The sequence below is a fragment of the Galendromus occidentalis genome, unplaced genomic scaffold (genome assembly GCF_000255335.2).
Source record: "Galendromus occidentalis unplaced genomic scaffold, Mocc_1.1 scf7180000077212, whole genome shotgun sequence".
NCBI lineage: Eukaryota > Metazoa > Arthropoda > Arachnida > Mesostigmata > Phytoseiidae > Galendromus > Galendromus occidentalis.
This window is the reverse complement of record NW_003805200.1, coordinates 125,280-147,860: the sequence shown is the minus strand read 5'-3', so window position 1 is coordinate 147,860 and position 22,581 is coordinate 125,280. Positions and strand designations below refer to the sequence as shown.

Genomic DNA, 22,581 nt, shown 5'->3' with positions numbered 1-22,581 from the left:
TCTGCTGCTGCTCCCGCTGCCGCCGCTACTGGTGGCGGTGGTGCTGCCGCCGCCGCCGCCGTGAGTGTGTATCCTATCCATGGTGGTGCGACGGCGGCACGCAGCAGCAGCAGCAGCTGCAGCCGCTGTGGTGGTGTGGGGCGGCTATGCGCGCGGTGTGTGGTGGGACGGCTCGTGGAGAGGAGCTCCACAAGGGGGCTGGGCCATCCAGAGCAAGTCGGTCGGACTGAAGCTCTCTCAGCGTTCGCCTTCATCCACTGAGTGAGTGAGTGAGCCGCTCGCCACCAACCAGCGGCCAAAGCAAGCAACCAAACCGACCAACCAACAGAGCCTGGCGAGAAGGCATTCAGATAGGCGAGCCGTGCCGCCACAGGAGGAGGCAGTCGTCGCTTGCTTCGCAAAGCCTGAACCACTGTCAGCTGGCTGAGACCGGAGCGGTGTCCTGGGTCCGCGCAACCCCAGTGCCGGTTAACCCGGATAAGCGAGCGGAATTTCCTTAAATTCACCGAAAACCTGGACAATCAGTTTGGAAATCAGCAGTCGAGCAGCACGCGGTGCGTGTCGTGCCGCGTGACACGTTTGTGACCCCTTGTGATAGAACTGTTGCCTGTCAGGTGACCGAAGAACGTTCTGGGAGACGTGTCAGGTTTCTCGATGGATGGACAGTGAATCCAGTGCTTGATGAATTGATTGCCGGCCGGGAGAAGGAGCACCGAAACCGATCAGTCGACGCTGAAAGTCGATACTAAGGGCTCAATCGACTGAGTGACGGACTGAGTGACTGACTGGTTGACTGATTGATTGATCGATCGATCGATCACTCGATAGACTCGACCATTCGTTCATCGATCGACGATTGGTCTACGGTGACAACCCTGCTAACGGCTGACAAGGTGATGGTGGTGGTGGTGGTGTTGTCAACATCATCATCATCATCATCCGTGGCGGAATCCTCTTGTCATCGGAGAGTGACGACCAGCCAAACCGGTCGAATCTAATTTTTTCCCGGAGGAAACCAACGAAACCGACTCCAGAAGTGCCGGAGGGCGGCGAAGGTGAATTTTCGTGCAAAACAGTACAACAACCAAAAAAAAACAGGAAGGTCTGACGGTATCTCGCAAGAGATGTCGGCCGCGGCGATAGTCCCCATGTTGTCGTCTCCGTCGCCGCGAAGACGACGGACGACACGTAACGGAGAAACGACGAACGGTTCGCAGTCGGGGGCGAATCCGCAGGTTCTGGATGAGGCGCAACTGCTTCCGGGCGAGCGTGTTCTCAACCAGATCCTGTCGGAACACCCCGGTGAACTCTGTCGAACCGGAGCGCCCAATGTCGTTTGTTCGTCGCTACCGTCTCACTGGAGGTCTAACAAGACCCTTCCAGTGGCATTTAAGGTTGTTGTACTCAGTGATGTCTGTGATGGAACCCTGGTGACCCTGCGTGCCGGCAACGACGAGAACTACTGTGCGGAGCTCAGAAATTCAACTGCTGTTCTCAAGAATCAGGTGGCCAAGTTCAACGATCTCCGCTTTGTTGGAAGGAGTGGAAGAGGTGAGTTTCTGTTTTCCGTCCTTTGCCCCCCCTCCCTCTGCCATTCCCGCCATAAATAATAAGCTTTGGGAGCAACGGGAGATTTTCCGGACGTAGGGACGGGCGTCAGGACAAAACCCCTGTACACCCCGAGCGTGTGGTGCGCTCCTCGGCGCGGACGTCAGGTCGCTTTTGTCGATGACACGATCCCTATCAAACACCGCCATCCTTGTTATTAGGAGGCAACGCGAGCTGGGTGTCTGTATAACTGTTCGGCTGCGAGCCGATTCTCTCAGGATAACTAATCCTCTGGAACGACGACGAGGATCGCAGTAAAACAAAGCAAGCACTTTTGTCCGCCGCCTCCACCCCGGTTGCGTGTGCCGAGTAGGGTCTGAGCTCTCTGATATCCACGCTTGCAACTGTTGTCGACGGTCGGCGTGCTGTGTCAGATGCTTCGATGGACAACACTCCAAACGTTACAGCCATTGAGCCCCAGATCGAAAAATGAGTAGATCGATCAGTCGAGTTATCCAGAGTCGATCCAAGATGAACGAGTTGCACTCCAGGCAGACGGCACACTGAGCGGTTTACATGCTCCTAATTCTCGCCACAGTCTTCGAATAAGGGGCGGAAGATCGAGATCTTCCACCAGTAGGTATGAAACCCCTCCCTGGGACAATTGAACGAGGAGTTGAATTGAATCACATCCCTGAGTCCGTGGAAACCGATGAAGAACGGATCAGGAGACAGCTATGTGTCATTAGCGCTTAAGCGATTTATGTAACTGACACCGGTGTATGTACGTACGTGTCTCTTCGGTCACGTCGGGGTGACATAACACGACACCGACAGAGCCGCTAAGAGCTCTTCTACCCCGCTCTGTCAGGCTCCCCAGCATAAATTGATATCAGTCAAAGGGTAGCAGAGCTGTTGAATTAGTTTCGGATGCGTGAGCTCCTCATGATTCCATGCACGATAATAGCGACCGCGCGCGGGAGAGCCCCTCACCGCTCCAGCCACGACGAGCGCCTGCTCAACGAAGGACAAAGTTTACCGCAGAAACTGTCCGCAAACTTCCATTAGGGCTGTGACACGATCTTCGTGCCTCATGGGGGAAAACCCGACTCCTCTTGTCCTGCTACGGGGAAGCGCAGAGAGTCTCGCTGCATATGCGACAGTCCCGGTAAAATGTCGCGCTCTCGAGCTATTTGAATGGTGGCTTTCGCACGCGCGCGCGCAATAGAGTGATGGAGGAAGGATGAAAAGTTTAGGATGTTTAGCTTGCCGCCAGTGGTAGGCTTGTTGTAAAAGGCCAAGAGCAAGCCATAAATTGCGTTTGTAGAACAAGCAACTCAAACTGCCGCGGCGCCACTTTACCGCAAGCGAGGGGCAACCGGAGCAGTAGCGGCAGACATTCTGCCAACATTTATCAAGTCGGCAAAAGGCAAAATCGTCTCACTTGCATAGGCGCACCCGAAGTCTCGCTCTAACTCTCGGAGGGTACACACGGGCCCTACGCAGCCCGATCGAATCCGGGTCCAAACTCCAGCTCAGTGTTGACACCAGTGGAAAATAGTGGAATATAGCATGGAATAGAGAAACTTGAGGTAGCTTCGTACCGGAGAGGGGGAGGGGGGTTGGGAGGGAAGTTAGTTTCCCGGAGTTCGTATTTTATAAACCCCTTGGTCTTGGATCGGGAAGAACGAACGATTCGCTAATCAGGCAGCTGCGGGGTCTGAACCCCACCAGTTCGCCACTGAGCTGATGAGTTCTCGCGGAAAGAAGTAGACGTTGCTGAGTCAGTTCGTTGCGGTGGAAAGTTAGCTCGGTGGGGGAGGCATTTGGCTGAAAGACTTCTTTCGTTTGTTGTTGCGGTGGTCCCCAGTTTGCTGTCGCTGGCGGTAGATGTGGTGGTGGTATTGGTGGCGTGGTGAATAATTTGCACCTCGGCAGCTGTACAAGAGCAAACCAACAGATGGGGAAGGGGTGCAGGTGGGCTCGGGCCACCGATCGGGGCTCAGCTACGCAAAGGACGCTGGAACCAAACGCGGGGCTGGGTGGGTTTCTGGGGCGGCCACGACCGCTTTCATTACCTCCACCTAGTTCGGTCTGTCGGCGGCTCGATCACAAGCGAACGAGCGAATGAACGTACGAAGTAGCTCCAGCCACTGGTCGCCGCAAGGGTGCCAATTGACTTCCTGCCCGCCGACCCCAGTTTGCTCCCATTCTGTACGGACTTGCCAAACGCTCCAGCCCGGTAGACCAAGGTCTATCAGAGAGCTCATTGAAGGCCCGACACGTAAGGAACAGTCAAGCAGTAGTTGGCTAAGCGACCCGACCGGCGCCCTCCCTCACCGCGGGGCTAGCAGGATCAGTCTCCGAGATTCCATGACGGCCTCCGAGATAGTCAGCTGGTCCGGCTGAGCGGCTCCCGGGACGGGGGAAATCCCACACAAGATGTGCTGGGATTCCCCCGCAGACTCGCATGGAAAACGCGGAGAAAGAGACAAAGCGCCCGAACGGAATATTTGTCAACCGTTTGCTCAGTCGTTCGACCCAAACTCAGTAGCGTGCTCGAATGGCCGCTAACACCGATGCCGCCACGGATACCACCGGTACACGGAACGGAGCCACGCGGGTGATGGCACGCATCTCGACCTCTGTCTGAACACTCGGAAAGCTCGTCGGGACTTCCCTCGATCAGAGGACGTTTGCGATCGGACTCTCCGTCATCATCTCGCGTACTACGAGTGGAATCATTTTTTTCGAAAAACCAATTCTCAAGTCGATTGCGGGAAATGCTTTCGATGGGTTGCGAGCTCATTAATGCTTGACAGAGAACAGCGTGACCAGGTATCGGAAATCATCATGCGCTCCGATCTTAGCGAGTTTTTCTCTTTACCCTATGGTTCATTATGACCCTTTTGTCTGTGTCAATGTATTTAGCGAACTGGGCGTATGACCCTTAGTTGGAGGTTGGTCAAGTTGAAAGGATCGTGTCACGGATTGCGTGCCACCTTCATAGTCTACGCCCTTTCCGGCCGAACGACCGGTCGATCGACCGTTTGACTGTTTTCGATAGCAAGCCGAGCCCGGGTTGAAGAATCTATCATTATCATGCGGAGGACCACCGTCGCCGACAGCGAGGACTACAATCTCTCGGAGAAATTGAGAGGAAGCCAAACTTTAAAATGGGGCGGTTTGCCGGGGTCGAAGAAGGATGAGGGAGGGTACTAAGGAGAGTTTGAGAGGCGTCTCCGTCTTAAACACAAGCTCGGCGAACGGCTCGCTTTTCCCGAGTGTGGTTGCGAGACGCTCCCTCGGAAAAGAACTCGCTTGGACGGCTAACACGAATTGGAGGGCGTGACTCTTGTTTACCGACCACAAACGGAAACGACGGCCCAGCTGACCGAAACAGAGGGCGAACTGACCGACAGAGTGAGTCGAACAGAGAGTTTCTCAAGTCTCTCGCGGAGATGTCGTGACAGATCGATTTCTGGCGGTCATCCATCTGAGAGCTGGGATTTGCTCCATTCGACTAGCTCTGATCAAACGCAGTCGCTGCGTCCGACCGAGGCGAAACATGCTACAGAATAAAGTACATTCAAACTTCGGACATTCGACGCACGCACGCTCGCTCGCTTCACGACAAGGACTGTCGATGTTATATTCGATATATACGATCGAAGGACTCCGCCATCAATTCTTAAGCTCCTCTGTTCTGAGACCAGGCTCGTGGAGTATAGACCCCTCTGCAGAGCAGAGATCAGCCCACTGCGGATTTGGGGCTATCGATGACGCAAAATTATCGCTCGGCATCCTTCACCCGGATGATGCTGAGGAAAACCTGATCAAGGGCACCTTCGGAGACGAAAGCGTTCCGAGGTCGGCAGAGAGGATATATTTATTCCTCGTTGACATTCGATTAAGTCGAAGGGGAACCCGTGAGAATCCGAAACAAAAGACACGAGCTCACTAAATAAGCCTGCCCGTGATCAATGCCGAGGATCAGGAGGAAAAGGTAGACGGAGGAAGAAAAGACGAAATAGGAGTTCAGGGAGTGGTGAGGGACACAAAAGACGACACAAAAGGTTGGCGACACTGAATCCCCTGCTCGCTCTCCGAGCTCAATCGGGAGAGATATCGAGAGTGTTTGATAGCGAGAGTTTGAAACCGAAAAAGGACAAAAAAAATAAAGAGGAAAAGTCGACACCGACTCAACGAGCGGCCGGCCGACGGGAGAGGATACAACAAAGAAGAACGACGGGCAAACGGAGAAGAAGGCGGGCCCGATATCTTGGCCAGACCCTTCTGGACAGACCCACAGACATACGCACCGACTTCTTGACTCTTGGTTCGTCGTCGTCGTCGTTGTTTTGAATTGCAAATTTTGAAACGCTGCCGCCGCCGCTGCTACCACTACTACTACCACTACCACCAGCAACGGTAGCTGCCTCTACTAAAGCAGCGACGTCGATGGTGATTCGACGCTCGAGCCATTCTCACACAGATATTCTTCAACGACAACAACGGCGACGACGACGACGGCTACCACCACCGCACGAAATGCGAGTTTCGAGATCGAGCGGACGAGCGCCGTTTTCGGCCCAGGAAGCGGGAGTGAGCGAAGTGTGTGCGACAGTCAAGGTTGCCTTCCACGCTGGAAAGTTCGAGGCGGCGGTGGCGGCGGCGGCGGCTTCTTGTTCGTCAAGTCTTTGTGAACGGATGGGACGACCGTGTGTCATTATGATGAGCCGTTCTTCAAAAAAGTTTCGGCCAACGACGACCATGTCGTCCACTTGATTGTCGTCCACTCGCGGACCCGGCCATCCTCCATCTATGTAGTGGGGCGAGCTAACTAGTCGCGAGTTCCTCGACCATGAACAGGAAAAGAGAGCTCAGGGGTCTGCGTAAGCGGTGCACAAGGAAACTTGACCAACTGCGGAGGCGGTACATTTTCCTCTCCCTGGGACCGTCCCGACTACGACTCGCTCGACGACAGGGAATGTCCCACGCAGACATATCATGCTCGTGTCGCAGTAATTCTTGCGTGCCCCGTTGCCCTCGGCTCATGGAGCGTCATCTGCATGAATCCACCCGGATCGATTGTACAGTGGAGAATCATGTTTCTCAAGCTTCTTTACGGAATTACTCGAATTCACGCCTCTCAAGCCTTTCCTTTCCACGCGGATCCTCAAACCCGTTTCTGTCGTCTGCGGTGTCTGCGGTAGCGAGGCTGTGTTAAGATGCAAGGCAATACCTCAGGCTGTAACTGCCACTTGAAGAACAGACGAGTGGAGCAACGAACGTACAATTCACACGTAATTAATTTAACATTGCCGTTCTTTTCCCTGCCTGTCGAGCTCTTTTTCCTCCCTCAAGAGAACCAATCTCCTCGCGGCTGTGGAAGACCGCAGCCCTTTCATGGCAGCCAGCATTGAGGTGGCCTGATCCGGCGCTCGGTCCGTGAAGCAACGACGGCGACACTAGCGGAGCGGGGAGCGGAGGAACGCAAACTACCTTATCCAAACGAAATTCAGCGCCCTTCTCTCATCCTGATGCAATCCAGAGCGTCTCTAAGGATTCGTACAACTCGATCACTTTACAAACGCCCCGTCTCGCAAGTGAGAGCGCTCTTGCTGCTGCTGCTGCTGCTGCTGCTGCCATCACCGCAAGCAACCGACGGACCGACACAACAATAGCCTTCCTTTCCTCGAATTCACGCGGAGGGAAAAAATTAGGCACGAGGCAGGCAGAGAGCGGCAGGCACAAGCGATTCGAAGCTGTGACGGAAAACCAACGGAAACTCCCGTGTGGAATTTTTTTCTATCGAAATGAAGAACTCGCGCCGGAGGATCGCCATCGATCGAGATGACGAAATCGGGGCACGCTCCGATTCGTCTGAGATTCATCTGATGGAAAGCTTCAGGATGAGTCCATGCAGGCGGCTGAGCGGGCCGGTGATAGTGTGAGAGCGCAGGCGGACGACGCGAAGAATGTTAATCTTCGAATGCTATTTCTTTATTGCTATTGATTTATCAGTCTGAATCTCAGGCCTGCCTGCCCGGTTCCCGATCGTCGTCGTCGTCGTTGTCTTCCTGGCTCCTTCCTTTCTTCTCTTGAGTCTTCCTGGTTCAGCTCCATCCTCTGTCGTCTCCAAATCGACAAACAGACGAACGAACGAACGAAAGAACGATCGGTCGGCCGGCCGCACTGTCAGTGGAGCCAGTCACTGAGTTAATGATATTTCATCGGCCTACGCATTGAATACGAAAGAATCCTAATGGAACAAAAAGGCACCGACTACTCACTTAGATAAATCACCTCTCTTCAATACTATCAGCAGCTGCTGGTCCTGCAGTTGGGTCGATGGCGTCCGTGCGGCGATCGTATCGTCGTCCATTTAGCAACCTCATTCATCTGCTTTTTGATTCACTCTTCCGACTAGATACATTGTACTAAAGGATGCAACTGTGCGGAATAGCGGAGGGAAGAAAAAAGCGGCGGGAGCAATAAATTCCTATATTCCCGGGTCACCATGCTCCAAGTCTCTCGTCAATCGGATTAAATATTAATTTTGGTCGCTTACCAGTCTGCTCTGGAGAAATCCGGGGAATCGGCCCATTCCCGATGAGATTATCTGCGTGAGACATGGCGCTCTTCGTTGCGTTCTCGGCGGCTAGTTGCGCGCACCGCGTCTGCGGAACACCGTGGCTAAATTTCGAGTCGAAATATTCTGCGAAACTCTCGCGAGTACTTCTTCTCGCTCGAAGGGCTCCGCGACTGTGCCCGTGCGGATATCCGCGAAAAAGTACTCTTCCGGCGGTCCTCGACGGGAAAATGGAATCCCCGCTCGGAGGACGAGATTCAAGATCAAAAACGCGACAACTTTTCCGGCGCGACTGAACGCGAAGAGATAACAGAGTCTGCCAACTGATTGCTCCTCCGTCGCGAGCTGCTGTTTGCTCTCGGACTGTGAGTGAGTCAGTCCGTCAGTCTGTCCGTGATATCCCCCGCTGGTGTTGTTCGTTGCTTTCGGTTTAGCGATGTTGAAGTAGAGCCGAAACGAAGCGGAGCGTGAGATGCAGACAGCCACTAAAACACGAAGAGCAAAAATCTGTAATGAAAGATGACCCCCAGCGGACGCCCTCCAGTGGCTCGCAAGCGACAACAGGAGCCGCGCTTTTAATCTGGCATCTCTCAGCGGAATCCCGCTACAGTTTGCTTGCCACACGCTCTCTCGCTACCGAATTCCATGCGGCGGCGGAGGAAGAAACGCAAGAATGATTGAATGCTCATGAGAATAAATTCCGCGGTGGAATGACTCAGAACTCGTGTTCCCCTTAAATTCTGCACTGTGCCGATTTCGAACGAAATGAATCCTGGACTGGATCCGGCATTCCGATGTCGGATGCGATCCGAATTGCTGAGAATCGACTCGGATTCTACATTGATCACGGCGCAATGATCGCTGATCCTCGACGAGGTGCTTGCTTGAGGCCATAAGGAGCGCTTCCTGAAGGATGTCCCGGCTTACTCGGCGGCAGCCCTCGCAAGCCAGCCACTCGGTCGTCGTCGTCTGATACTGTATGCCGAGGAGGGAAACTGGTGCGAGGGGTAACGCATGGAGAAGGTCGACAAAGCACGCTCCGGGAGCGAGGAGCTCTCTCCGCTTGCAAGCTCGCAATCCTAGCTCGACTAGGTAGCTGGCTTACCATGGAGTGCTCAGCTGCAACGACTGTCTGGTGGGCGCTTGCTAATCTTCAATCTAGCTCTGGGTGAGCGGGCGCGTGGTGGGTAGGCAGGCAGGCAGGATGCTTTGCGGGAGGGTGGGTGCTCGCTCGCTCGGCCAGGGAGGTCGCCAGGTCGCCGACTAAGACGACGAACAGCAGCCGCCGCCGCCGCCACTACTACTACGGGAAGAGGGGAATCAAAAGAGGAAGATGATGACGCCGCGGCCGACAACAAAGAGAAGGATATCCGAGTAGGCCACTGCGCACAGCAAGAGGACAGACAGCCCAGCGAGCGAGACGGTCGAGCATCGAGCCATAAAAGGAACAAACAAAGGCTGGTCCGATAAACACAGCTTATGCGCCGACACATCCATGATTCATAATGAGTGAGATCACTCACTGCGCGGAGAGCACTGTTCTTTGAGAAACGATGACCGATAGAAAGAGCCTAAGGCAAGAAGCAGAATCCTGAGAGTGTCACGAACGATTTTCCTCCGGGAATCCTCGATTGAATGCTAATGATAAATCGTTCTCATTCCAGGTGAGTTCACATTTAGGAGGAATTGCGTCCATCGGTAGAATTCAAGGCATACTGTCAAGGAATGCGGGATTTGGCAGCATCTCGTATCGAGCTACAGTGACGCGCTATGGATGGAAGTCATCCGCCGCCGCCGCCGCAGTAGTCTCTTCCGCATCGCTCTTGCCGCCGCCACCACCGTTGCTAGAGCTAAAGAAGACTTGGCTGCATCGGAGGAGCTTTTTAACAGTCACTTGAGAATTGAGAGTGGCTGGTTGGCTTCTCCTTTTACCTGGGTACCTACCTCTTGCCATCCAATCGACTCCGCGGACGGCTCGACAAGGGCATCGTGCAATAGCAGCAGCAGCGAAAAGGCAAGCAAAAGTAGGCCTTGGTGGTGTTCTTTCGTCAGCCGACGCGCAAGTCCATAGACGGACAGGAAGGCAAGCAGGAAGCGGGTACGCAACGACCAGCCTAAGTAATCCCCAAGCCACACGGGATGGGAAACGAACAGCTAGCCAGGCAGCCAATCTTCCCACTGGCTGCAAGGCCCAAAAGAAACGGGGCCGGGCAAAGCTACTCAGTCGTTGGTTGGACCAAGCGACCCATCGATTCGGCCGCTCTCAACCGGCCTGCCGTGGCTGGCTAAATCAAAAGGACTGCTCAGTGGCGGATGACCACAATTGAAATGTACCTTAATTGTAGCCTACGTCCTGGAGGGTCTCGACCCCGAGATCGTTGTATCGCGACCCGGCCGGCCCGCCGGCTGACTAGCTGACTGGCTGGCTGGCTGCTCGGCTGCCTCGATCATCTATTCGCCTTTAACCACCACCAGCACCCACCACTGAACTAGTCAGTGAGGCAGGGCTCGCGGAGCTGCTCGCGTTCTACGAGCGGACGACCTACGGCGGGATGTGTCTGCGGGTAGTAGGCGGGAAAGTGGTGGTTATTAGCTCCAGCCAAGCAAGCTACCAACGAACCGAACCCGAGCGGGGGCAACCAACTTGCGAGGCAACCCGAGAAGCTGACTTGCTCGGCGAACCCACAAAAGCCCATTATTGCATGGTAGTAGGGGTAGGTAAGAGACGTGTGTGGACGTAGTTCGTCAGCCATACGAAACCATAGGCTAGTCGAGCTTAATGAATGGAATCTCGAGCGTAGGGGAGGCGAGGAATGCCGCCAGAAGGAAAAAAACTCCACCGACCCCAAGGCGGAGCGGAACAAGGACGAGTCCCGAAAAGAATGCCGAGCGAATTTTTCGGTTGGAGCTGTACCTTCTCGGTGAGCTCAAGGAGTGCACGGCGTCCTGGAAAAAGGAAAAAAAAACACTCATTGTCTGTACTAATCTTTGTCTGCGCACAACGATTTCCTGCGAAAATGACGCGTGGACAGCGGCAGTCATTTACTTACCTCCATCCGTCGGAAATTGAAAACGGAAAACTCGTGATTACGGCGAGTTACGCGGCGTGTTGAGCGACGGCCACGTCCGACCTTTTATTTCTCTTCTCTGCCACGCTCACATGGAAATCCGTTATTAACAGTCCGTGAAGATTGCCAAGTCCCCGGCCAATGATGAGGAATAACTCCTTTTCGAGATCATTCCTCTGACGGAGCATACGGACTGAGCTCGGGAGCGAGACGACCTAGTCGCCCGCCGAGTTTCCCATCTCTCGCTCAGCTGGTGCTGAGGAGCTGCTTTTTGCTGATAATTGCAGACGACACAGTAATTGATACTCTCCGCCAGCTCGGCAGCGATCGAGAAGCATCGTCATTGAGGTCTCGGCGGTGGTACTCGGTCGCATCTTCTCCACCACCACCGCACCGCTGTCGTCGTCGTTGCCGCAGCAGCCGCCGCTGCCACTGCCACCGCCACCACTACCATTCTTCGATTATGTCTGCGAGCAAGTCTGCTGCTCGACGTCTGTCCGACCGAGTGAGCGACTGGCAAGCTGACTGAGCTCCGACGGCATCGGAGACGACGACGGCGACCGACCGACCTGAGCAGCCGCTGGTTAAAATTGATTTCGAATGTTCTCCGCTTGAGATTTTTGTTCGAGAAGCAACCGAGCAGGGCGCTATTCAGGCACGCAGCCAGGCAAACCACCTATGCTTCTTGAGAACCTCTCTTGACCCCTGGGCCTCAATAATTGTGGATGGATTTCATTACGGATCGTTTCGTTCTTTTTAGCAACGACGTCGAGCAATGGCGGAGCTCGGCATGTGTTCGTACAGACAGTTGTTTCCTCGCTCGTTCGGTTATTGGGGAATTATGTTCGAGCGGTCTCGTTCGCATTCAGAGAAAAATGAATCGGAGGTGACTCGGAAACGCCTCCGAAGCCCATTCCACAAAATAAAAGGGCGAGAGCTGTGGCTCGAACTCTGTGGACTTTATCTAGTCCGATGTATCTCTGCCACATGGTGAAATGTTAAGAACACTCCGATACTTTGAAGTTTTGACAACTTTGATTGCGACATATCTTGTCACTCATTTTCCTCGCGAGGTGACCGAGTAACTCAATGAACGCTTCAATGGGCGGAACTCGATAGCTGTGACGACAATGATGACAACAATGGTGATGATGATTTTTTGCGGGTTCTTTCTTTGAATATCTGTTGGTTCCCTACTTTTTCTTTCACTCCTCGGCCTCGTTCCCCGCGTCCCGTCGTCGAAATTCTCGCTGTATTCCTCTCCGTGTGTGTCTTCCATTGTTCGTTCGGAGTTTCGACGCGAATATTTAAAAGTTAAACTAGCCAAGGAAAGCCAGCGACGAGACGGGTGCTCACTTTGACAAGTCAGTGAGGAGAGAGAAATGTGAGAGCAACAGATGGTCCGGGCTTGCAAACTTCCTCGACTACTCAAAAGCCGATGGATGTTCCCGAAACCAGCCGATAACCATCGTCCGTTGAGCACCGAAGCTCCAGAGACAGATCCCCCTTGCGTTGCCGTAATCCGCGGACAGCGCTGGTCTACGGAAGAGTGAATAGACAGACAGACAGACGGAGGATTCCCCAACGGACGTTTTTCTCGGACTTTCCACGAGCGATTATTATTCCATGCCATAAGCTGTATACGATGTTTCATGGAGCGATCTTGGTTCCTCCTACCACTGAAAGAGTGAGTTAGAGTTCCCTTCGGTATCTCTGTTGGATTCGGGTGGAGTTGTTGAGTCATCAGAGAGAGATCCCGAGAGTCAGCCAGTGACCAACCAACTCGAGGCGAGTGCGCGAGCGGGCGAGCCCGCGATGAATTTTAATATCCGCCCTCGACTGCGCATGAGCAAGAGTCTACGATAAATATCTCAGCCAGACCCTTAAAAAATATCGATCCGTCTCTGAATATGCCTTCAATGCCTCGTCGCTGTCGACAGCTGTCCGAATGACGACCGTCGCCACCAAACATTCTTATGCGGTTTCAAGGGTGTCACATAGCTACGCAAAGGGATCGCAGTGGTGGCAAACGAGCGGCATTGTTTGAAAATTCTCCAACCGATGTACGTAGGGGAAGTTGTTCTGCTTCTTTGTTGTGGCTCGTTTCCTGAAATGTACATAGAGTAGCACCACCAACATCCCGAACAACAACGAAGACTAGCACCAACACCACGACGAGACCCACAACACAAGGAGGAGGCAGCAGAGTTAGCTGGTATTGTGAAGTTGACGACTCAATTCCATGTTGGAGGGCGGATCGTGTATGGTCTGTGTGAGAATCCTAATCGTTTTGTCATTGTCTAGCCACTATTGGCTGCTGCTGGCAGCGAGCGGGCGGGCGGTCTGCGTTCAGTTCACCTCGAACATGTTGTAAAGTCGAGGAACGCCCCGTGGATGCTTCGTCGCTCATGCACAGTACCTACACATTTACACATGGACCCGGGCCAGCAGCTTGTTGAGGGGTGTGTATCATCCAACCCCTAGCTTTGTACCCACCACCCAGGACCTAGGTCTCGAACTTATTCACCTCTGTTTGTCAGTTCCGAAAAGAGCGGGAGCCCTGTCCCCTCGGACTGCCGGAGGTGGATGGTAGCGACTTGGGTATTCCGGTGCAATTCGAATATTTCGAATTATCTCGGTCTTCCAACCAGAACCGAGCGTCGGTTGTGACACCAGACGCCGTCGTGTGGAAAACCTGCAGAAGACCGACTCCTCGACTCATGGATGAGTTGATGGCTCGAGGCGACTTGTGAAGCGAGCTTCTATGCCGCAACTGCACAACCGTTATCTCGTGCCGCTAGGACTCGGAAAAACGGTGCTGTTGCTGCAGCAGCCGAACTCGGCTTCTCGTTCGACGCGCCGAGGCTTTTCTATGACGTTTTTCAGAGCGGCCAGAAAACAAGGCGCACAGCGTTTTTCCCTTCTTCTGAAGCCTCATGGTTTTGAGTGACGGACAGCCGAACGGGGGATGGCTGCCCGAGCGACGACGATGAATGGACGAACGGGAGCAAAAGTTGAAGGAGCCATTTTTCGGATCACTGCCGCCTTGTTGCTGCAGGGCTCTTTCCTTCGTTCGCTTGCTTCTCTGTCGTGGGCGTGCACGCTCCCGTACCTCAAGGCGATTTCAAGGCAAGGGCCATCGCACATCCTGAAGACACAGCGTTGGACCGACGGCCGACAGACCAACTGACCAAACGGATAAACGGAGTAGAAATGGAAGAGCGCTCGCTTCAGATGGCGCGATACGCGCGGTAGAGCCGCTCCGGAGCGAATAACTTCCAGAATCGGCGGACGGATGGATGGATGGACAGACAGACGTATAGTCTGAGTGACTGACGGCTTGCCCTGTTTGAATTTCTCGGCCAGAACAGCGGTATCTGATTCAGTGGGTGGGTGGGCGGTTGGGTGTGTGGTGTCTGTTAAACAAATGCCTCAAGATTAGACCGACGATAGATAGAGCGATAAATAGGGAAAACGACCTACGGACCGACGACGGCGGATAGACCGTTGTGATCGGGTCTGCGCTAGCTCGCCCGTCCGCCGGACAAACTCCTCCGTTCGAGTTGTTGGTTCAGAACAACGAGAAGATGATACTCTGGCTAAGTGGGTTAAGATGGAGATCCCTGGCGCCTTAGGGGCGCTTTCTCTCCCGCTGCCTTGTCCCTCTGTCAGCAGCCAGTCTCTGTATTCGGCAGTCCCAGCGAGCGAGCGAGCGTCCTTTCCAACCGGGTCATTGGATCCGTGTTAGAGCGGAGCCACCACCACCACCACGAAAACCACTTCTGTGATTGCGGCAGGCAACTCGGTTACTTGTTGGTCGCCGCGGTGGCAGCGTCGTCCTCGTAGTTCATGTTGCTTCAATCGAAGTTGCGGTCCCGACTCTCATTCCCGTAGTGGAGTCAATAGAAAATCGAGGAGAAGGGTAAAGCCAGCGACTTGTGAGTGAGTGGGGGTCCGTAGAGGAGAGAATCGCGACCAGTGTGACGACAACGGCGCGGCGTCGGGAGCGTCGGCTGCTGCGACCGGCGCGGCGGCGGCGGTCGTCGTCGTCGTCGACGAAAAGTCACAGCGGCCACGGCACGAGGAGGCTGCGGTGCCGCTTCATTGGTTATCGCCGGTGGTCGTAGACTCCGCCTCGTTCAATGTCTCAGTCACGCGCATGCGCTCCGATACCGCGCCGGGTCGATCCGCTCGCTCGCTCGCTCATTGCCAATTAGATCAATGTTGGTCGATGGATCGGATTTTGTTCCGGACGAGACGGATGACTTTGTTCAAGCTTTGATCGTCTTCTTTGCATTATTCCGTTGAACGCGATTTCGAGACCACGATGCGGGCCCCGAGGCCGCGTGTATTCGCACCTTCTATGGAGCTTGATGATCGCCGTTGTTAGATGCGTGTCCGAACCGCTCAAAATTCCACCCGGGCTCAGTCGGGAATCTTGGGGGAAATAAGGAAATTTACATTTTGAGCTCTCAATCCAATGTTCATCCCAGTGAATTTTTATTCCTCATTTCCTCGGGAGTTGTGGAAATTAATGAAGTGAGGCACGCTTGGAATATAAGAATATCTGACGTTCATTTTGAAAGTGAAGTCTCTCCGTGGTCGACAGCGTTGTCAATGCTGTCGTCGTCACTGTTGTCGTTGTTGTTGTTGCTGTTGACGACACTTGACATCGTCGTCCGGATCAAGACGGATGACCCGGCTCCTCGGTTGGCTCGTTGACTAGCCTCCGACTGACTCGCGGAACGACTTGCGCTTCGACATAGAAGACCCTCCCCGCTCCTCCGCTTGCCCAGCCGATCGGTGTCGCAACCGTACGCAGGATTCTCCGAGACCGAATTCGGAAACCCCGCCGTTAAGGCTCACTGTGTAGTCTGGGAGACGGGAGACAGTCTTGAGATGGGTATCCGGTGAACCTCTACGAAGATCCTGCGATATTTATCCGGACAGTTCCCTCACCGATGTGCTACAGGTATCCCGGCGCTTTCGATAAGCTCTCGAAACCACCGTCTGTTTCTGTCTGCTCGGTCTCAAGTGCGGAACGTCGTTTTAGCGTCGTCCGCTCAAAGGGCGACCCATGTCTCAGAGAGCGGGCGGAAAGAAAGCCTCTGATGGGAGGAGCACAAGAGCTTATTAATTTCGACGGTTTAAAGTAAGAGATCGGCTCTAGTTTGGAAAGTCAGCGACCACCATCCAGCGGCAGTTCCCGAGCGGTCCTCTTTCTTCCGGCGCAGAGAACGACTGACTGAGTGAAAAAGCGAGATAGGGAGGTTGGTTAGTTGGGCAACGAGCGACCGAGTGCACCCACCGCCAAGAGTCGTAATGGCCCGAGGCATATTGTCAAGCTGTGGAATGTAGAGAGCAGCTCTGAAGCTCTCTGCCGCGTACAATTATGAGCAGCAGCAGCAGCAGTAGAAGGGGCGCCTGCAGCGGGGGCAAGACCGACCATCCAACCACCGGGATATGAGGTTTGTCGACAGAGACCGCCTCGGGTCATGTATTGGAAGACGCTAATACACGAGCCGCGAAGACAGACGGACGAACGGAGAACGACTACAAGCAACTTTCGTTCGTTCGTTCTTTCGTTTTCGTTGTCGATCAAAATCGTCTCGTAGTCGGGAACGCAGCCTCGAACCGAACGCTGATTCGCTTGGAATTTCCATCCTCAGAAGGGGACACGGGAAGGAATCGCTGCTTGACTTCGAGCGACCGATATCTCCAGGTCCGGCATCCGTATCGAGCTGGAGACAGACAGCTCAAAAAAGAAGTTCCGTAACTCGACGAACTCCGTCGGACAGTGCGATGACGTGGACATTGATTGGGGAGAGGGGGAAATCTCCTTGATTTTGAGACGGGTTCCGAGGCGACACGCATCGAACAAAACGAACGGACAGGGGAACGAACAACGAGAGAAGTATCAATGAATTGGGACAGCGACCGGGCAGCGAGCTCGCCAGCTCCGTTGCCATTCAAGTGCTAATCGCTTAAGTGCATTACAAGGGATCCTCATCAAAGATTCACCAAGCAAGTGGACGTGGGAAGTTGGGAGTCGGTCGTTCGGTTTCTCGGTCGCCGTTCATCCGTTTGCTCGGTGGGAGATTTTGCCAACTGACCAAACGGGGTAGTCACCCAAAGCAGGCGCTAGATCGCAATCATGACGGCACGCCAGTGCTAACAGCATTAACGGCGGTCGAATGAACCGCGGAACGATGATGAGACGGGATCAAGGCGCAGAACTCATCAAATTCATCATTTCTGACCGGTGGCGGCGGCCACGGCGGCCGCTCGAGTCTTAAACGAGATGGTCCCCATCATCACGTGAGCAAATGATTCGTTCCCGCGGCGGTATGTTGCTGCAACTGGCGGAATGTGTAAATTTACTCTGGCTACTCGTAGCGTAGGACAGACTTAGCGATTCGATGACTTGCCCAGCGTGGGAGATGCAGGCAACGGTTCCCATGCTTGCCGAATCATTCCATCGGACGAGCGTTCTTCTCCCGCAACTCAGCCACTGAGCCGATTTACTCCGCAGCCCCGTGTGTAGTTTCGACGACCAGCGAATGCAGAATCTATCGCGACGATTACCCTTGCCTGATGGATTATATTTCTGGACGCTCATTCAGTCGCTCAGAAGTTTCGTTTCTCTCCCGACCGTCGAGTATCTAACTCTCGAAGGGAGAATTTCACTTTCGCGGGTTCTGTTCTCGGGTTGCTCTGGAAAAGCCCGAGAGCGATGCTCACCGACTAAATTAAGATAGAAAAGGAGCGAGCTGATTAAGTCGTTTATGCTTTCATGAACTGGACCTAGCATGAATAATTTCCAGAAGAAGACTGATTCTCGTTTTGATTCGCGGTAATTTCGCCACCGAAAATCGCCCGCCGTCTCGGTCCGTGCAATACTGTTCCCGCGCATTTTTCTTTGACGAGGGATATCTTCGTCTCGTGTTTTTTGAGCATTTTCCTTCTTCTTCTTTTTTTTCGGTTCTCCTGTTGTTCGGTGGCTGCGGCGGTCGCGGTTATCTGAGCCGATCTGAACATCAAGCGACACAGCAATTAGTTGTTAAGTGAGTTTAACGCCCGTCCTACACCGTCGTCCTCGTAGTTTCGCTCATCTTGTCCACGTCGTCGTCGTCCACGTTGTCGGGAGGCGACCGCGCGTCTGTTTCTGTTACCATAAAGCACCGAAACCGACTCCGGTGAGTGAGCCGGACTGTGAGCACCGAGAACGGGCGACCGAGCGACTTGATGTGGGGCAATTACGTGCGATAGCATCATCATCGTCTTCGTTGTCGTCGACGTCGTCGTCATCTGGTGCTGCTGGTGGTGTTCCGTGTTCTTCATGTCGACTTTGGTTGTTTGTCGTTGCTGGACGCTACTGCCACCGCCGACTACGTTTTCAGCGAGTACACAGTGAGAATTTTCTTAACATCGTAGCAACACTGACCCTCCATCGCTAATTCGTCTCTGACTGAGTGTAGATTCGGATTCAGATATCTCAGTAAAATTATGAAGACGCCCATCTGGAAACCAGCGGGTATGCGGTTGAGTTGTCCATTAACGACGGTTAGCAGCAACGATGGACCGTCCCGGGGCTCTATGAATGACCGACCAGATGATTGACGACTGGTCGTGCTCTTTTGCGTCTAACTAGACGATGATACATCCGAAACTTGCCCGCTCCTCCCGCTGCTGTTTCTGCTGCTGCTGCTGCTTGTGGATCGACGTCCCCTCCTCTCTGTCCTCGTTGGTCCGATATTCTGTCCCGTCGTGCATCGACTCACAAACCTAGCGATGATGATAATGAAGCCTATCAGGTGTATCTTCAGTGTTGTCCTGATGAGGCTGATTATCTTGAACGACCGCGGCGAGGAATAGGGTACTCGTCCGTCCACTCGGCTGTTAATAACACGTTGCGTCAAACTGATTCCATTAATAGGCGTCGTCGTCGACGACATTCGCCTCAATCGGCAATATCGAACTCGTATGCACTGACCGAGGGATGCCATTTCGGTTTTTTCTCCTCGAACGACTTGTCGTTCGGTCGGCAGGCCGGTGGGCTCGTTTGTGTATCGCTTGCTCGCTCGCTAGATCACTGGCGTAGAGAAGAGGCGGCGGTGGTAGCGGTGGTGGTGACGGTGGGTGTACCTAGCCTGCCCTTTACGGAGAAAAGGAACAACAACAACAGCCTTGGCGGCACCACCAGTAAGAGCAGGACGAATAGCAGAACACATGAAGAGGATCCTGACTGCAAGCCAACTCGCTTCATTGCGTCTGTTGTCCTATTTGATATGGCTCATTGTTTACTGTCTCTATCGCCCATGCCTCAGTCGCTCGGTCTCACCATCGTTGCATGTTCGTTCGGTCTTGCCCCTGGCGGACAGCTAGTCCCGGCACATTGTCCCGTTTTCCGGGGAAACAGCAGAGAGCTGAGGATGTCTACCTATCTGCTCATTCTTCGCTTGGACGACGTGATCGCTTTCTTATCGAGAAGCCAGTCATCACGGATCCGGTATGCTTCTCATCATCATGTTCGATTTAAGCCGCGGGAGAATAATGAGGAGCCCTGGATCCACATTCCGGATTCCTCGTCCCCCGGTCATTGCGGGAGGACTCGCATAATTTTTCGCGGGTTTCTTTCATTGCTCCGTCGCGACGCCGGTCAACGGGAGACTCTTTCGAACATGAATTATTCTCTTCGGCCTCCGGCTCTAAACGGACGCAGACGATGGAATATTGGAATTAATGAAAATAACACGAAGAGAGAAAATACAGAACCGGGTTCGGATATCATAAGTCGCTCATTAGATTATGAAGCAACGAAAGTCGACAAGCCGCCCGGTCTCGGCAGCCAACCGAAGAGCTAGTCGGTCCATCCGTGGCTCTGTCTGTCAGCTTGGCAACTACCCCTGGGTTTGAGGAGCGAGTGCGGCCTGCTGATAACCTCTCCGGGTGACGACTGCTATATTTTATAGACCGCCACCAAAGCGAGCAACCCGTCCCCTTGGTCGACAGGCCTTCAGCCTCCATCCTCGGCTGCTCGCGCTCGCTCGCCCGCCCGTCGCCTCTCTGTGTGTTAACCTGACAGCCAGTTCTAAAGGCTGAATGCGTTCGAATGTCCCTTTCGTTGCACAACCCGTTCAGTAGCGGCGACGACGACGACGACTACTTGAAGCTCGGGGTCGGATTTTTATTGAGACATCCCTTCAAAGCGTAATAATCTACTTTGCTTGCCGCACAATAGCCTGTACTACCGGCTCTGGAAGGAGCACTTGCTGCGCGTCTCGATGACTTTATTCGTTTCTCCACACCTCGTTTCGATGATGCACCGCGAGGAAGGGCGAGAATTATTTTTTCATTCCGCGTGAGTTCGATTCGATTGCGAACACCCCCCTCACTCTGGTTGTTTCCGACAATTCGTCCCCCCCGGGTGACCGCGAGAAATCCCGTAAGGACAGTAGCCGACGAGCACTGTTTCTGCGAGTCGCTGTGAGGTAATTTTCTGATCGAACGGCTCCACCTGTACACGCCATGCCCCGATGGAGCAAATAGCAAGCAGCCGAGCGAGCGGCCAGTCAACGGTCAGGTAGGTATTATATTGTTTATGCCGGCCGGGCACGAAAAAAAGAACGCCGGAAGGCGCGGCGGCAGGAGCAGAAACATCGATTTGTGGACTGCAATGTGCAATATGTATGGCTTGTGATGGAGCACCGGCATCTAACACCCTTGCTCACCGGTATCGATCTCCCGTGACTACGGGGTTTATTCGCTCGCTCGCTTTTCCGTTCGTTCGGTCGGTCGATCTTCAATCCATTGACCGACCCGCCGACCGTCCGTTCGAACATGGGTCCGAATCGCCCTCCGCCTGTTTATGCCGTGACACGAGCCTGGAGGAAATAACGTGAGCTCAGATCTGCTTATGTCGGATGGGTTTAAAATCGACCTCAGGCGCCAAGCGTACGACGCCATCCAGGAGCGGATGACAAATCGAGGCCAGCGCGGAATAATCGCGATGGAAAGGGCTCGATTCGAGGAGCAAAATGAACGAGCAGCAGAATAGAAATTTGAACGGGTCTAAACGGAGTTGTACGCCACCGGACGAGCCATTAGTCGGATTGGCATCTTCATTAGGCTTCTGTGTCCATCGGAGAATCTCGTCGCTGTCGCCGTCATTCCCTGAGTGCCGCTGCTGTTGCCGAGAATTCGGAGATGAATGGATGAAGAAGGGAAGGCGGTTTTTTGAGAGTTTCTCCGTCTTTCCTTTGAATGGACGAATTCCATCCTTCTGGCATCGACGTCCGATGATCGGAGGGCCGCGAGAGTGGCACAGAGCGTCCACGACGCGACGGACAAATTATAGCTAATCGCATTCGATGTCATTCCGCTGGCGTGTTCCGACGCACATCATACACACACGTTCTCATAGAAGAGGGAATGAGGAGCTTCTATTTCGATTTACGACTGATCAGCAGAATGGAGGAAGCGAGCTTGTTCCGACCGGCTCCGATCTCGGCAGGTATGCAATCTTATCGCTTTCGAATACCGGCTCGATATCTAGGTAGCCAGATCACAAACGAAAGTCCCTTCTTTATCAAAACAGAGGGGGTAGATGCTGATGATGCGTTCAGCAAACGGAACAACTCTCCTGAAGAGATTCTGGTTCTCAGTGACCGATCTATTCGACGAGGAAGAACCGCGGAGACTGTCGTCAGCGAAATTACTCCCTTACGAGAGCTCACCTATTTGGATAGAAACATAAACCCAGCGAGAGATAGCACTCGCTCGGAAAGTCATAAATCACTCAACAATATTTGTATGATCGTATTGACCCCTCGTCGTAGTTCGACGTTGTGCCTATCGTCGATGCCCCGATCGCCGTTTTCGCTGTCGTGATAGAATCTGGCTGTGTACTTTGGAGGAGCATACTTGGAATTTCTCGCTGAGGCGAAAAATGCCTCTGCTCCGCTCGCTTATCTTGTATCGAGTCTCGAATAATTGCGAGCGATTTCGTCCCTCCGCTACGCGTCTTGACGGCCGCAACCATTTGTCCATCTAACATGTTGGTTGCGTTCGTGTTGTGCTCAAGTTCGCTCGGTCGGGTCGTTTTACGATTCCGATGCCTATGTTCTCCGTTTTCCGATCTCCACGAAACTTCCTTGATCCTGCCACCCATCACCAACGATATAATTTGCTTAATCATGATTATCGGCCTTATCGAGCTGTGATTGGAAACTTCTTAGACTAACTCGCCACAAGCCCATTCTATCGCTCACATGCTCTCCCTATCCCGCCGTATCCCTCAGTCAGTAATGGTGGGGACTGCGGCGGCGTGGTCGTATCCCGCCACCGAAGCGTTGTCGAGTCATGTGGGTG

General features: G+C 53.7%; 1 pseudogene; it reads left to right on the top strand.

Moving 5' to 3' along the window:
* Positions 1-1,124: 1,124 nt before the first annotated feature.
* The window catches only part of LOC114827977 (uncharacterized), a 62,727-nt pseudogene continuing 41,270 nt past the window's right edge, over positions 1,125-22,581 (top strand).